Consider the following 16,999-nt stretch of genomic DNA (forward strand, 5'->3'; position numbering starts at 1 on the left):
TTATGGGAAAAAGTCTCATTCACAATAGTGAACATAAAATAAAATAAAATAAAAATATAATTAAAATAAATTATCTAACAACAGTCCTAAGAAGAACAGTAAGGATCATTAAGACTAAATGTAAAAATTCTGAGAGCTATACAACAAGAAGCTCTGAATAAGTGAAACACAGTTAGTTTCCCTCTTTGGAGAAAAAATAATTGAAAGATGTTGTTTTTTTGTTTTGTTTTGGTTTTTTTGCTTAATTTAGTAGATATACTGTAATTACAAACCCACATCTCAATGAGCTCATTGGGCGAACCTGACAGACTACTTAAAATTTACTAAAAATCATAGCCAAGAGTAGGTAGGAAAAAGTCTTAATTGAGAAGTAATGAAGATCAATATACCCTATCAGCTAGTAAAATGTATTATTAGTATCGTAATTGTAGTGACACCAATAAAGGTATCGATGAAGGAAAAAGACAGCAATGAAACATAATAATAACCAAGAATCAAAGTTTGGTATGTAGGTAGTAATATATGAAAAAGGAAAACATTTCAATTTAATGAAATATGAATAAATTATTTTGAAAGACTTGCACAACAAAATTTGGACATTTGGGAGAAAAACAAATTTGCATCCTGTTTCCATACCAGACAATAAAATAAATAAAAGTTGGAGTAAAGAATAAAAAATAAAATATGGAATCCTTTAAAAATTTAAGATTTAGTTAAACATTTATCTGATTCATGAATGAAAAAGACTTTATAAATAGAAATGCAATTAAAGAAATAGATTGAACATATAAAAAATTTAAGCTTTCTCATGCCAAAATATAAACAAAGTTAGCAGGAAACAAAAAATTGAAAAAATATTTGCAAATGAATGACTTGAGATTCAATACACTTATTTATAGAAAGCACTCCTGTAAATCAGTAAGAAAAAATAGACTACCCCAATAGAAAAATAGGCAAAAGCCACAGTCAGTTCATATTCGAGTGAAAACAAATTGATAATAAACATAAGGAATTTTTACTGATAGATAGAAAATTATAAACAAAAGTCAACCAGACTTTGATAGTACAGCCAACAAGAATGTAGGGAAATAGTGCTACTGATGGAGTGGTAAGACTGCCACAAACCCTTCCGGAATATAGCAGTGTAACAAAGGTGCAGAGAATTTCGTGAACGTTAGCTTTTGTGTTACTCTGCTAGGACTGCCATAAGAAACTATTAGAGACTGGGGGACTTTAACAGCAGAAATGTATTTTTCACAGTCTGGAAGCTGGAAGTCTGTGCTCAAGGTGTTGGCAGGGTTGGTTTCTCCTGAGACCTTTCTTGTTGCCTGGTACATGGGGCCTTCTTACTGTTTTGTCTCCACGTAGTTGCCTTTCTGTGTGCGCATACCCCTGGAGTCCATGTGTCCAAACTTTCTCTTCTTAGAAGGCCCACTGAGATTGGATTGGGGCCCACCCTATCAGTCTCATTTCTTTAAAGCTTGATCATCTCTTTAAAGAGCCTATTTCCAAATACAGTCATATTCTGAGGGCTTCAACATAGGAATTTGGGGAGGGACTCAGTTTAGCTCATAATAGCTTAAGATGAAGCTCAGAGGCTGGACCTAACAAATCTTCTGGGGGAGCATCAAGAAAAAGATAATTTCTAAGCAAACCTTAGGATCCCAGGTAGCACATCAGAAAAGCTGAGGGGTGGTACCCTGGGGATGCTGCCTCGAGCCTCTCTGGAGTCAGCCCCCAAAGTAAAAATGAAGGCTTCTCCAAAGGCCAAAGGGTCTTTGGTCTCGGAAGAACATAGACCTTCCAGCGTAGAACAAGAAATTAGAACATCATGGCCTCAGATGGCAGTGAAGCCACTTGTCCATTTCTCCAAATGATTCTTCGGCCTTGAAAGAAGTCTCAGGAGTGTGGGATTCATCACACATTCCATTTAAATACATCTCACTTCATTTTAATCCTATCTAATTTCCTTAAGTCCGTAACGATATGGCCTTAAAGCTAAATAATACCCTGTACTTTATGCAAATGACAAATTATCTTATGATAACATGTTTCGCTAAAGATAACATATGGAATATGAATCAACATATGAAACACTTATGAAGTAAATACTCAGAAGGATGCAAAAGAAATGAACAGGGTAAGACAGTTTGGGGGTCTGACCTTCTAAATGATGTTTTTGAAGTTTATCTTTCTCCAAGTATGAGCCAGTTGATTTAATAGTGGGGATTTACATATAATATTCCATGGATGTTCAATACTTTTTGAGGCAGAAATGTTAATTTCAAACAAATTACCTTCAGCAAATATTTGAAAGTTATGGTCTATTGTTCTCTATAAAATTCCAATGTGATTTTGGCAGATTTTTTTTTTCTCTCTCTTTTTTTTTATTATTAGTTAAGGTATTACAAATGTGTCCTCACCCCCCCCCCCATTAACCCCCAACCTCCCCCACACACACAAACTCATGCTCCCATCCCCCCGTTGTCCATGTCCATTGGTTTGGCTTATATACATGTATACAAGTCCTTCTGTTGATCTCTTCCCCTTACCCCCGCCCTCCCCTACTTTCCTTCTGGGGATTGATAGCCTGATCGCTGTTTCTCAGTCTTTGGGTCTGTCCCTTTTCATCAGTCTATGTTGTTCTCTATAATCCACAAATGAGTGAGATCATGCGGTATTTATCTTTCTCTGACTGGCTTATTTCACTTAGCATAATGCTCTCCAGTTCCATCCATGCTGTTGCAAAAGGCAAGAGTTCCTTTTTTTTTTACCGCAGCATAGTATTCCATTGTGTATATGTACCACAGTTTTCTAATCCACTCATCTGCTGATGGGCACTTAGGCTGTTTCCAAATCTTAGCTATGGTGAATTGTGCTGCTATGAACATAGGGGTGCATATATCCTTTCTAATTGGCGTTTCTGGTTTCTTGGGATATATTCCTAGTAGTGGGATCACTGGGTCAAATGGGAGTTCCATTTTTAGTCTTCTGAGGTAGCTCCATACTGTTCTCCACAGTGGCTGCACCAGTCTGCATTCCCACCAGCAGTGCAGAAGGGTTCCTTTTTCTCCACATCCTCTCCAACACTTGTTGTTTGTTGATTTGTTGATGATAGCCATTCTGACAGGTGTGAGATGATAACGCATTGTCGTTTTGATTTGCATCTCTCGTATAATTAGTGACTTTGAGCAGGTTTTCATATGTCTTTCGGCCTTCTGTATGTCCTCTTTCGAAAAGTGTCTATCTAGGTCCGTTGCCCATTTTTTTATTGGATTGTTTATCTTCCTTTTGTGAAGTTTCATGAGATCCCTGTAAATGCTGGAAATTAAACCCTTATCGGTGGTATCATTGGTAAATATGTTCTCCCATGTAGTGGGTCTTCTTGTTGTTTTTTTGATGGTTTCCTTTGCTGTGCAAAAGCTTTTTATTTTGATGTAGTGATTTTGGCAGATTTAAAAAATTTTTTTTTATTGATTTTAGAGAGGCAGGAAGAGGGAGAGAGAGATAGAAACATCAGTGATGAGAGAGAATCATTGATCAGCTGCCTCCTGCATGCCCCACACTGGGGATCGAGCTTGCAACCCTAGCATGGTCCCTGACCAGGAATCGAACCACTGGGTTCATAAGGGGATGCTCAACCACTGAGCCATGCCGGTTGGGTTAAGGTGGGTATTTCAAAATGAGATTTGGCATGGGGAAGAATGAAGAAGAGCGGGGTTGTTCTCACTCAGAACCTACCTGCAGGCCTTACTGCTGTTTTCACTAAACGCCTCTGATGGGTCTCTGGCCTCTGGAGAGTCATCGTGCAGGTAGGACTGGAGGAAGAAGGAAAGGACTGCTTCTCTGTCCTGTGCCCCAGGAAGGTCACAAAGCCTTGGTATTTGAAAGACAAAGCTAAATGCAAGTCTAATGACTCATAGATCAATATTTGGCACTGACATTAAGGAGATCCAGGAGGAAGTCACCAACCCGTTAGCTAATGACTGTTAGTTTAGGAAAGGCAGATAGACTAGTCATCTCCCAGGGAAGGCTTTAAGAAGATTTCCTTTAAAACATACCAGCTAACAATGGCTAGACTGTAGTGTGTTGTCATCCTATCAGAAACAGCCAAAAACTGGAGCAGTATCTTAAAGAAACAATTCAACATTAATGGATTTTAATGATCCCTTGCTCATATTCCCTAATAAGCTTGATCTCTTTCTGTGAGCTCAGAATAACTCATATGATAAAGATGCTTGCTTTGAAATTCTGTTTTGGTATCTGAGGTTTGTTTTTTTTTAAGTATTTATAAATCCAAATTACAATTCCACTTTATTTTGGGTTGCTATTTTCATATATGTCTATGTCAGATATAAAAATCCTAAAATAAAGTTGGTCATTTATCTTCTTCAGACCCCAACTATGGTACTGATTTGTTTCTTAAATGCTCACAAAAAAGTCAAGATTTATGATGTGTGGTTCATATAATACACATGTTTTTTATTGATATTCAGGTTGAAGGCGAAAGATAGATGCATATGTCAGGAATGAGCTGTATTCAGAGCTAATAAATAAACTGTTTGAATGCAGTGAATATTCAGAGCCCATAGGCTGAACTCTAGGGAGACTGTTTGAAGGTACATATGAAACTGAAAACTCCTCTGCTTTTAATTAAAGTAATAAATTAGTTTCTAATTCTTAGGATTCTTCTGTACTTTATTGACTTGCTTAAATACCAGATCTTGATAACCCTCGTTGATCCTTTTGGCTAGAGATCAGATGTCTTTTCAGCAATTCAAGTGAAACTTGTCCAAATGTCCCCTCTCCAGTAGGCATAGGAGTTCAGCTGACCAGCAGGGGGATGGGGAATTCCTGAAAGTCAAGGGCTGAGAGCAGGGTCTCTCTAATATCAGGCATTCGAGAAGCCAACAAAGCTGGAAATGAAGCACTGGGTACGAGACCCAAGAAAACAGGAGGGAGCTGCCGAAGTGGCCAAACCATAGGGGTGAGCAGTGGGTATAAAAGTCAGAATCTGGTTACTTGGTGTGGAGACAAAATGGGCTCAGGTGAGATGATACAGGGAAAATGTGGGAAGAGGAAGAGTTGTTACCTGGGACAACCATGGAATGAAGGGGGCAGAAGTACGCTGCAGAGTTGAGTCACCCTGACTTCAAGGACCATGGTCAGAAAGAATAAGATCTTAGCATTTGAGTACCGCCCTAGCAATACCCTTAGTGTTTCTTTTCTAAGTAGATCATTGGGCTACACCAGACATCTAAAGTCATATTGATTATGGAATTTTCAGCAACTGGATAGCTGTAACTAGATGATGCTTACCAATCTCACTGTAAATCAGTTAATAGGATGGTGGTTTGCAAGTCCATCTGAGCCCTAGCCAGTTTTGCTCAGTGGATAGAGTGTCGGCCCGTGGACCAAAGGGTCCCAGGTTCAATTCTGGTCAAGAGCAGGTTTGGTTGCAGGCTCCTCCCCGGCCGGGCCCTGGCTCTGGTAGGTGCACATGCAGGAGGCAACCAGTCGATGTGTTGCTCTCACATGGATTATTCTCTCTGTCTTTCCCTCTCTCTTCCCCTCTCTCTAAAAATCAATGGAAAAATATCCTTGGGTGAGGATTAAAACAATAAACAAACAAAAGTCCCTCTGAAATATAGTATATTTAATTCCATAATAGATTTGCTGTCATTTGATAAAAGACTAAACGAAATTCACTTATTTGTGGGGGGAAAATTGATCATTTGAATTTGAGTCTGACTTTGGTATCCTTTGCACTTCAAGTTTTGATAAATTTCAACCCTATTATAAAAAAAAAGAAAGATAGATAGATTTGCATAGTAATCACTGGCAAATTTACACATTATTTAGGCAGAACATTATTTTTCACAGTGCCTCAGTCATTTTATAAGATAATTAGAAACACCAAATAATTTTCATTTTATGTAAAACAATCTGTTGATTGATTCTTTAACATATTTTCAACTAGTAGTATTTATATTATATACATTATATTTTTCTATGTTGGGTTATCTGTCAGAGATAATCTTACTGTAACTAAAATCTTAAACTGATGTGAAGATTATTAGTACCAACTGTAGTGGACGGAATGGTGGCCCCAGAGATATCGGGTCCTAACCCCAGGAACCCTATAAAAGTTACCTTTTTTGGAAAAAGGGTCTTTGCAGATGTGCTTAAGTTTAGGCCCTTGAAATTAGGAGATAATCCTGGATTATGTGGGTGAACTCTAAATGCCATCACAAGTGTCCATATCCAAGAGAGGTAGGAGAAGACTAAACACAGACACAGACACAGAGGAGAAGGCAATGTGAAGACAGAGGCAGAGGTCAGAGTGATGTGGCCACAAGTCAAGAACTGCCAGCAGCTACCAGAAGAGGAAAGAAGCAAAGAATAGATTCTCCTCTAGAGCCTCCAGAGAAAGCACAGCCCTGCCATTTTGGACGTCTGGTCTCCAGAGCTGTGGGAAAAGAAATATCTGTTGTTATGAGCACTAGTTTGTAGTAATTTGTTACAGCAACCACAGAAAACTAATATATTAATGAATAAAATATTTTTGCAAAAGGTGAGCAAAAATAGAGTAGTAATGATAGATCAGTCTTAGAATATACGTAAGGGTAATGTATTCCAGTATCCTATATAATAAAAGCCTAATATGCAAATTGACCAAATGGTGGAATGACCGGTTGCTATAACACGCACTGACCACCAGGGGGCAGACACTCAACACAGGAGCTTCCCCCAGCCCTCAGGTCCCAGGCCAGCCAAGGTGGGTGCCAGTGGTGGCAAGGCGATCAGGGGGGCAGGGCCAGCGAATGGGCAGCGCCAAGCTGGCCAAGGCGGGTACCAGCAGGGGCCCCCCAATTGCCCTGCTGGTCACCCCACAGATCGGCCCTGATTGCCAGCCAGGCTTAGGGACCCTACCTGTGCACAAATTTTGTGCACCAGGCCTCAGGTATGAAATAAACATTTTCAATATGATGTTTTCTTTAATGGTCTATGAAGTTTATATTCTGCCCAATTATGAGAATTCGTGCATGGGTGGGGTCCCTAGGCCTGGCTGGCAATCAGGGCCAATCAGGTATGTCTTGCCCAGTCCCGATCAGGGCCTGGCTGATTGGGTCCTGCCGGCTGCGGGGAAGGATGGGGGGAGGGACCAGGAGGTTGGCCAGCTGTGGGAGGTTGGCTGTGGGAGCACACTAACTACCAGGGGGGCAGCTCCTTGAGTACTGAGCATCTGCCCCCTGGTGGTCAGTGCATGTCATAGTGACTGATCAACCAGTTGTTCTGGTCGTTCCGGTCATTTAGTTGTAATGGACACTTAGACTTTTATATATATAGATAGATTATTCACACAAATATTTTAATATTTTTTCATTTATCATAGAATCAGGTAGTATAGAAAGTTGGTTATTTTAAAATAATCTATAAAGCCCTGCATGCAAAAACCAGTTGTATACTTTATTGTATTTCTTTTTCTTTAGCTCCTATACCAGTATTCTGAACAAAGAGGCAAATATCATATAGCACATATGAAAGATGGCCCATGAATAGTAACAAATTCATTGGAAGGGAAGCAAAAAGCTTGAGGAAAACCAGAGACTGTAAAATGTCTTTTCAGCAGAAGACATTTCTAAGGATTAAAGCGAGAGATAATATGGAATTTCACCCTGAATGGGAGAAAGATTAAGCATATGAATGCAGGAATATAGGAGCAATAAGCCAATAAAAATATTCCCTTGCTCAGTTCCCAGAGCTAACCCAATTTTCACATTCAGAACCCACTGACTGAAGAGATGGCTAGGTTCACAGAGGGAAGGATGCAGCAACGCCACTGCAAATAAATACTGTGGTGAATCTCTCAAGACAACCCCAAATAGGCCTCTGGGCATTTGTTTGGATCACCGTACACTAGGGAAAGAGGAATATCCAGACTTTTTAAGGATTGTTGGACACAGAGTCTTGGCTGAGATGGATACCTGGAGATCTGAAATGTCATATTATGCATGTTCCCCTTCCTGCCCCAACCTTAGAGTCCTGATTAAAGCCTGGATTACAGTTGGCCTCCCTATGGCCACTTAATGGTTATTTCTTAGGCCCTGAGTATATAAGAGTAACACTCTCTTTGGGTCCTTGGTTTGTGGGTAAGAGCTATCATAGTAGAGAAGGGGTGGTACCAGCCTCTAAACTCTCCCCACTCCCCAGGTAAATTAAAGCAATATTGCGTGATAGTGATTATTGCCTCCATTAAAGCATGAAAGGGCACAGGGTGGTAGTCCCTCCTATCATTTCTCCTTTTGACTAGCTGATCTGGAACCTTCAGAAACCCAATGGTAGAATACCACAAACTTAACGGAGCTGCAGCCCCACCACAGCTGCTGAACAGAGCAGCATTGTTGCTAAAGCAGATTAATAAGGCCTTATTATTCATGATCCCTGGTCACTGACTTGGCAAATGTGTTCTTTTCTATTCTGAAGAGAAACAATCTGTATTCATGTTGAACAGACAACAATAGTCACTTACTGTTTTGCTCCAGGGCATTGTGAACTTTTCCATCTTCTGTTACATTATAGTTTGAAGAAACTGGGACTGTCTGGACATCCGGTAGTGTGTCACATTGTAGTGATCCGTCACATTGATGACATCATGCTGATCAAGCAGGACAGCACGATGGGATAGTGTACTTGGGAGGATGGTGGAGATTCAGAAACTTGCCTTTTCAGGAAAGTGGAGGCTCCAGTGATTAGAGGTGTGCTCAGATATCTTCTCCAAATTCTTGCTCTTGCATCCTCTACCACAAAAAGGACACACAGTATGTGGTAGGTCTCTTTGGTTTCTGGATGTAACACATTCCACACTGGGAATACTACTCCAACTCAGATGACACGGAAGGAAGGTTTCCAACTTTGAGTGGGGCTTTGAGCCTTGCTATGTGGCCCATAAAATCCAGCAGAGTCTATGGTGCTGGAAGTGTCCGTGGTGGGAACAGATGCAGCAGCACTTGTTGATGTTGATGACAAGCTCTGGTGTTCTGGAGCATGACCATATCACCTGCTGCAGAGAATCCCACTTCTTTTGAAAAACAGATCCTGGTGTGTTACTGGGGCACCAAGTAACTATGCATCTGGGGCTGCTCCTTATGGGCCCCCCTGGCATAAGAATTTCGGTCATACCCACCAAGTCATAAAGTCAGATAGAGCCCAGAGCAGTTCATTGTGAGAAGGAAATAACACATTTGGGATTGAGCCCAAACGGGAAAGGAGAGCACAAGTAAATAACATACACAAGCAGGTAACCTAAACCTCATGTCACTCATGGTGGTTGCCTCCCTGCCCCCAAGCTCATATCTTTGGCCATGTGGGAGTTCTGTACAATCAGCTGAAAGAGGAGAAAAGCGCTCAAGCTTGGTTTACAGATGTCAGCTAGTATATGGGTGCCAATGTGGATGGTGGTATTACAGCCACATTTAAGGGTGGACAAGAAAACAAAAACAAGAAACAGAGGAGGTGAAAATGCCAGGTGAGTCTCTCATGTTCCTGACCTACAGCCACCCCACTGCAAGGCTTTGTGGTGAGCAAAGACAGATGAGAAAAACTGCAGGGAAAGGAAATGAAGGGAGTTAGCAATGGGGTAAAAAGTTGATCTAAAGCCCTCTGCCGAAAAGACTGTCTTTTTTAAGTCTGAAACTAGTAGAATAGTGTCTGGAGTTCAGAATATGGACAAGAGAGTTTTGTTTTTTTAAAAATATATTTTATTGATTTTTTACAGAGAGGAAGGGAGAGAGATAGAGAGTTAGAAACATTGATGAGAGAGAAACATCGATCAGCTGCCTCCTGCACACTCCCTACTGGGGATGTGCCCGCAACCAAGGTACATGCCCTTGACCGGAATCGAACCTGGGACCTTTCAGTCTGCAGGCTGATGCTCTATCCACTGAGCCAAACCAGTTTCGGAGACAAGAGAGTTTTTAATATGCTTGATTTGATGGAGTAGTCTCTGAAACACATAGCTTCTGGTGGAGAAAAAAACAAAGCAAAATGGAAAGAAATTACCAGTAACTAAAACTACACATACAGTCACCTTTTGACCTAAAAAATCCCATTGTTAGGGATCTATCCTGCACATACACCTCCAACAAAGTGAAAATACATATGTACAAAGTTATTCATTGGAGCATTGGTTAATTATTGCAAAGTATTGGGAAGAGCCTAAATGCTCATACATAGGAAAACACAGTTGATCCTTGAACAACACAGGTTTGAACTGGGAAGGTTCACGTTATGCAGAATTTTTCAATAAATATTGTAAATATATGTTCTCTTATTTATGATTTTCTTTTTTAAAATTTATTTATTGTCTAAAGTTTTACATAGGTCTCCTTTTTCCCTGTTTGACCTCCCCCCCACCCCCCAAACCATTCCCACCCCCGGCAAGCCCCCACCACCTCAGTGTCTGTGTCCATTGGTTATGCTAATATACATTTATTTATGATTTTCTTAATAAAACTGTCTTTTATCTAGCTGACTTTACTGTAAGAAAACAGTGTATAATACATACACCATACAAAATATGCGTTAATTTACTATTTATGTTATCAGGCTTCCGGTCAAAAGTAGGCTATTAGTAGTTAAGTTTTTGGGGAGTTAAAAGTTATACATGGATTTTTGGCTGCACAAGGGGCTGGCGCTTCTAACTCCTGCATTACTCAAGGGTCAACAGTAGTTAAGTAACACCACAAATGGAGTGCTATGAAACTATAAAAAAGAATGAGGAAGTACTCTATGAACTGTTATGAGGGGTTTCCAGGGGAGAGAGAGAGAGAGAGAGAGAGAGAGAGAGAGAGAGAGAGAGAGAGAGAGAGAGAGAGAGAATATTACATTCTATCCTTAAAAATGAGAATTATATAAAAAATATATACATGTTTCTGCTCATTTGAGCTAATGGGAAATATATATATTTCTGACTATTAGAACCATGTTAATGCTTCCCATACTTCCCCCTCCCCAAATCAATTAAAACAAAGGCGATGGGCAAAATGGAATACAGGCAGCAAAAAAGCGATTTGAATTGCATTACAAGTGAATAACATTACTGCAGTGAAGGGGGTACGGAAGAAAAGCACTAGCCTAAGTAACTTTGGGAATAGTATTTTGACTGCATACCGTAAAGTTAAAGACAAAATGAACTGTATACAAATGTCACCCTCGATTCAGTAAATCTGTTTTTCATGGAAATGGGTTAGCGATTCTGATATTACTTTATATGTATTATACATATTTCCTACCGTTGTCCACTGCAAGGGCCTAAAGGTGATGGCATTCTAGTAGCATGAGCACATCTAGTGGCTGGCCAATCTTGGCTTCCAAATACCATTATCAAATTAAAGGACCTGGATCCTCTGAGATCTGGCAGGGAAATGTGGAATGATCCCGAAACATGTTGTGATATCTAAAGTAAGGAAGTGCTCAAAAAATGATGGAGGCACCTTGAAGTCTGAGCCAGGTAGCTCAGTTGGTTAGTCCGGATACAGCAAGGTTGCAGGTTCGCTCCCCAGTCAGGGCACATACATGAATCAACCAATGAATGCATAAATAAGTGGAACAACACATTGATGTTTTCCTCTCTCTCAGACCAATAAATAAATAAATAAATAAATAAATAAATAAATAAATAAATAAATGAAATAAAACATGGTGGAGGCACTTTGAAACAACACATGAGAAACATGGATGTGAGAGAGAAGTATTGAGCAGTTGCCTCCAGCGTGCACCCCGATCTGAGATGGAACCTGCAGCCTAGGTATGTGTCCTACCCAGGAATCAAACCCCAAACCTTTTTTGGTGTATAGGATGACATTCCAACCAGCTGAGCCACCTGGCCAGGGCCAGAATTTTCTTTTAAGGCTGAATACTCTTCTATTGTATGTATCTACCACAGTTTACTCTCCATGCGTTTGCCAGTGGACACCTCAGTTGCTTCCAGCTGTTGGCTATTGTGAATAATGCTGCTATGAACATCAAATGTTTTTTTTCTTAACTAAAAACAAAACATGACAAGAAACACAACCAAAAACCTTCCAGAAAAATAAAATAAATCATTCTAGTAGTAAATTTTAGAGAGGAGAGAGAGAGAGAGTACATGTGTGAGTACCTGGACATAAAAAATGCCATGATCTTGAAATGTTTGTGTATCTACAGAGTATTTCCAACTCCCTTGAAGTTAATCACTCCTGTTCCTATTCTACCATAATTTTTTTCAGTTGCTTCTTTGAACTCATATTATATATTGGATTATGGTTGTTTAAATCAATTTAGACCAGCAACTTCTTCAGACTGAAATTAGGTATTGGACTTCTTTGTGTCTGCCTTAGCAGGTTGGCCCAAAACAGATCATTAACCAACAATTGGGGGGGAAAAAATTTAAATCCTCATTTTCAGAAAAATCTAGAAAATTATCATCTGTTTATTAAGCATTTCACTCGGAGATCTAAATGTCTACAGCCTTACATATATTTGACACATTTCAAAGGTGATATCAAATTTTGTAATATTTTTTAAAAGCTTACTATTTACCAAGCACTATGCTAAGCACTTTATTCACATCATATGAGTTAGTAATCATAAACAATATTACTAGTAAATATAGGCTATATTGTCACTTTATAGATAAGACCATAGAGTTTAACTGCACAACAGGGCAAAAAGTGGTGGAGCCTTCAGTTTAGCCTGTCTGATGTCCATCCAAATTTGTGCTCTGTACACACATCTACTCTAGATGTTCTCAGGGCTAGACAAAGAAGTCTGTGTGTTCAGAGACTATGAGAAGTCAGTCAAGGTATCAAATGTGGATTTAGTGTTCATAGGCATCTTTAGATTTCTTCTTGTTTGGTTTTCTTTAAGAATAATTGTATTTGTGGGAGAAAGCACATTATTTGCTACAGAGAATCTGGTTGCTTACAGGTGCTGTAATCTTTGAAATCTAGAGAAGGAAATGAAATGAGGAAGAGAAGAAGAAGGACTCAACAAAAATGCACAATTTTGACCCTGGTCGGGTGGCTCAGTTGGTTGGAGCATCACCCTATTCACCAAAAAGTTGTGGGTTCGATTTCTGGTCAGGGCACATGCCTAGGTTGCGGGTTTGATCCCTGGCTGGAGGTAACCGATCAATGTTTCTTTCTCACATTGATGGGTTTCTCTCTCTCTCTCTCTCTAAAATTGTACATTTCTTTTTAATCCTCTCTCACTAAAAATAAATTAAAACACATATCCTCAGATGAGGATTAAAAAGAGATGTACAATTTTGGAGGCCAAAGCTATTGATCCAAACAATTTAAGGATACTTAGATATGGTCCTTCTGCTGCTGGTGTGGAGTGGGATCTACTTGTGAGAATGGGGAAGATCAACACCCTCATACATTCCTATTAGAAGTGTGAACTACAACCACCCTTTGGATAAACAGTATGCAGTATGTCTTAAAATAGGAGATATCTTTGATCCAGTGGTTCCACTACTGGGTATCTCCCTATGGAAATAAAAGCATCCTACGATCAGGATAGAATAAAGATATTTATTGCAGTGCTATTAGCTGAGCTAAAAGCCTAGATCAATTTACACATTCATCAATAGGGAACAAATGGTACCATAGAAGGATAATTTATTCTATGGACTCAGCTATTAAAAGACTGAGTTTGGCCCTGGCTGGTGTGACTCAGTTGGCAGGAGCATCATCCAGTGGGTCGCGGGTTCTATTCCCCATCAGGGCATATATCCAGGTTGCAGGTTTGATCCCTAGTCGAGGCACTTACAGAAGGTAGCCAATCAATGGTTCTCTCTCCTCTCTCTCTCTCTCTCTCTCTCTCTCTCTCTCTCTCTCTGTCTGTCTCTCTCTCTCTCCCCATTTCTCTCTTTAAAAAAAAATCAATAAAAACATATCCTTGGGTGAGGTTTAAACACACACACACACACACACACACACACCCATATCCTCTGGTGAGGATTAAAAAATAAAAAAAGACTGAGTTTGATCTATGTCAGTTGACCTGGTCATATATCCATAATATATTGTTAGGTGAATAAAGCAATTGCATAGTAATATTTTACTTGGGGGAAAAATCCAAAACAAACTAGCTATATTTTTATAAGTATGGATAAAGTTAGGGAGTGATACACAGCTCAGGCAATTAACACTGGTTATCCCTCAGTGGAGTGGAAATTGGGAAGGATAAGAGGAAACTTAATTCATTTGCTTTTTGGATTGTGTCACTTGTTACAATAAGCAGGTATTGCTTTTACAGTATAAAAGATCGAGAAAACACATATTATTCAAATTATTTGTCATATACAAAGATGATTAATTTATAGCTTTAACTGCTTGAAGTGGTCATACAAACAAACATCCCCAGAATAAGTCTTTTTCTAACTCTTCTTCCAGACTTGATTTTATCTGGCGAAGCTTCCATCTGCCTTGTCTTGGAATTTATATTTCTCACAGAAGTTTGACAAAATTGCTACAATAAGCTCCATCAACAAAACCACATTTATACAAGCACTGCATCCCTGTGATATGCACTGACCTTGTACATATTTCAGTTGGCTATCACTCTCTAGCGTATCCATCTGTTTGAGAAAGAGCTCTTTGTGTGAAGAGGCTGTTTCAAGTAGGTTTTGCCTCCAGCATCCTGTTACTCTGTCAGGTGAAAGGTTTCCAGTCCTCACCTCAGAGCACAATTCAGCAGATCTCTACACCGTTGACCACATTCTTGATCCACTCTTGGCTCCCCTGACACCTGTCTCTCTTTACACCCTACTATCAGAAGCAGGAAGCAACACAATAAAGGAAATGAGGTGCTTGTTAAATGCTGGGGAGGGGTGGGAGAGCAGACTCTGGACGAGGCTCTGCAGGAATGCCTCCCAGGGCAAGACTGAACTGCACCACCAGGGCAGCTGCCGCCTTTGAGGCAGCACTGCTTACTTCTGACCCAGGGAACAGGAAGCTGGACTCGGGAAGGAGCCGTGCTTCTGCTGACTCTGCAGCAACGCACTGCCTCTTGAGACCCAGGAAGCTAGTCCATGGGCGCTGGATGCTGCGCAGAAAGCCTCCCGTCTCTGTGCTCCTGCCTCAGCAGGAAAACAGCCAGAGGGCACGGAACACTGGCCTCCTCCCTCTCACTTAGAACTTCCCAACATCACATGAGTGTAATTCACTGGTTGAACTTATTTCAAGAACAGAATCCTAGATGCAAAAGAGCTTTCATGTTTGTCTCTCCTGCTTGAACGCAAGCTTGTAAGGGCTGAAACTGTGTCTATTGGTTCACCACAATATCACCTCCCATTGTGCCGGGCACACAGCCATAATTTAACATTCATAAGGTAACAGTCCTGGAACCAGGCCCTATTTTAAGCTCTTCCTGTAGAGTCAATCATTTAATTTTCATAACAAACCTCAGACGTAGGTAATATTCACCCCAGTTGACAGATGTAGTGTGGGGAAGCGCAGGACTTGGTTGGAAGGTCTAGAAGGAGGAATCTCTGCAAGGTCAGAGGCCTCTGAGGGACCTTGCCGAAGGCTGCGGCCCCTGCCTTGATGTTTCCAAACAAGTCCGATCCCCGGGTGTTTTGCTAGTGTCTATGTTTAGTCTTTAAACACCTGACCTTGTAGAAGCATATACTTTCTCAAGGATACTTACCCTGCTAATTGTACCTAGAGGTTAATTTTAGTTTAAGCTGTCCTGACAATAAAAGCCTAAGAAGGTAGGCAAACAGGACTGCAGTTTACTTCTAAGGTAGAACAGTCCCTAGCCCTCTCTTTCACAGAAACGTATGTCAGAGAAATCTGTTCATCCATCACTCAGGTCTGCCCCTCAGCCCCCGCAATGTAGAACAAGCACAGAGTGGTGAATTAAGTTGCAAAGACCATGTAGTGGAGAATAGGATTTGAATCCAGCAGTTCAGAAACAAAGTTTGTACTCATTTACTGCTTCAATATTTATTGAAAGTATGCTGGTTTGGCTCAGAGGAAAGAGCATCAGTCTGGGGACTGAAGGGCCGGGTTGCAGGCTTGATCCCCAGTAGAAGTCGTGCAGGAGGCAGCCGATCAATGATTCTCTCATCATTGATGTTTCTATCTCTCCTTCTCCCTTCCTCTCTGAAATCAATAAAAATATATTTAAAAAATGTTTCTCTCTCATCGATGTTTCTATCTCTCTATCCCTTCCCCTTCTCTCTAAAATCAATAAAAACATTAAAAAAATAAATGTTTACTGAACTGAATTATGCAGTTCATAAACGTATTCATAAATATAGAGAACCTCAATAATAAAGTTTAACATGTTTTGGACATGTTAAACTTTACTATTGGACAAAGTATACTTTGTTACCATTTGTACTGAAAACTAGTGTGTGTGTTTTTTTAATCTTTGCCAAAGCTACAAGAGATAATCTGTCCAAAGGTGACTACATTAGTAATCAAGTAGGTTGAAGTAATATTCAAGGCCTCATGCCTCTTAGATTCAGGAAAACTTGAATCTAGAGAACTATGTTTGAGTATATATTTTTATGCTAATATATCAGAGACCACTATATGCTGCATTAGTCGATGCAAAAATGAACATTAGGCCCCTTGTTTCTCTGTTCCAAGCTTAACTGTTAAACAATAGAGAAGTTAATTACATTGTAAATTGTTGCCTTAGTCACTCTTGCCATTTTATTGTGGCTTTAGAAAGGACAAAAATGCACAGACTGAAAAACTGGGTGAGTTTCTTCCCATAGTTTAGCTCTATTACTGACATGAGATGCTCTCACCTTTGTTTTCATTTTCATATTTAACAATAAAAATAACACTTGCTGTTATAAGGTTGTTCTGAGTAGCGTGTAATAATATTTATCAAGTTCTTTGAACTGTTAGAAAAAAGGTAGTAATAAACACCCAAGCACAAACCACTGAACTGGAGCACTATTCAATGAAGGGTAGATGATTCAGGAGGGCTCTGA

This window comes from Myotis daubentonii, chromosome 8, assembly GCF_963259705.1.
Source record: "Myotis daubentonii chromosome 8, mMyoDau2.1, whole genome shotgun sequence".
NCBI classification, from domain to species: domain Eukaryota; kingdom Metazoa; phylum Chordata; class Mammalia; order Chiroptera; family Vespertilionidae; genus Myotis; species Myotis daubentonii.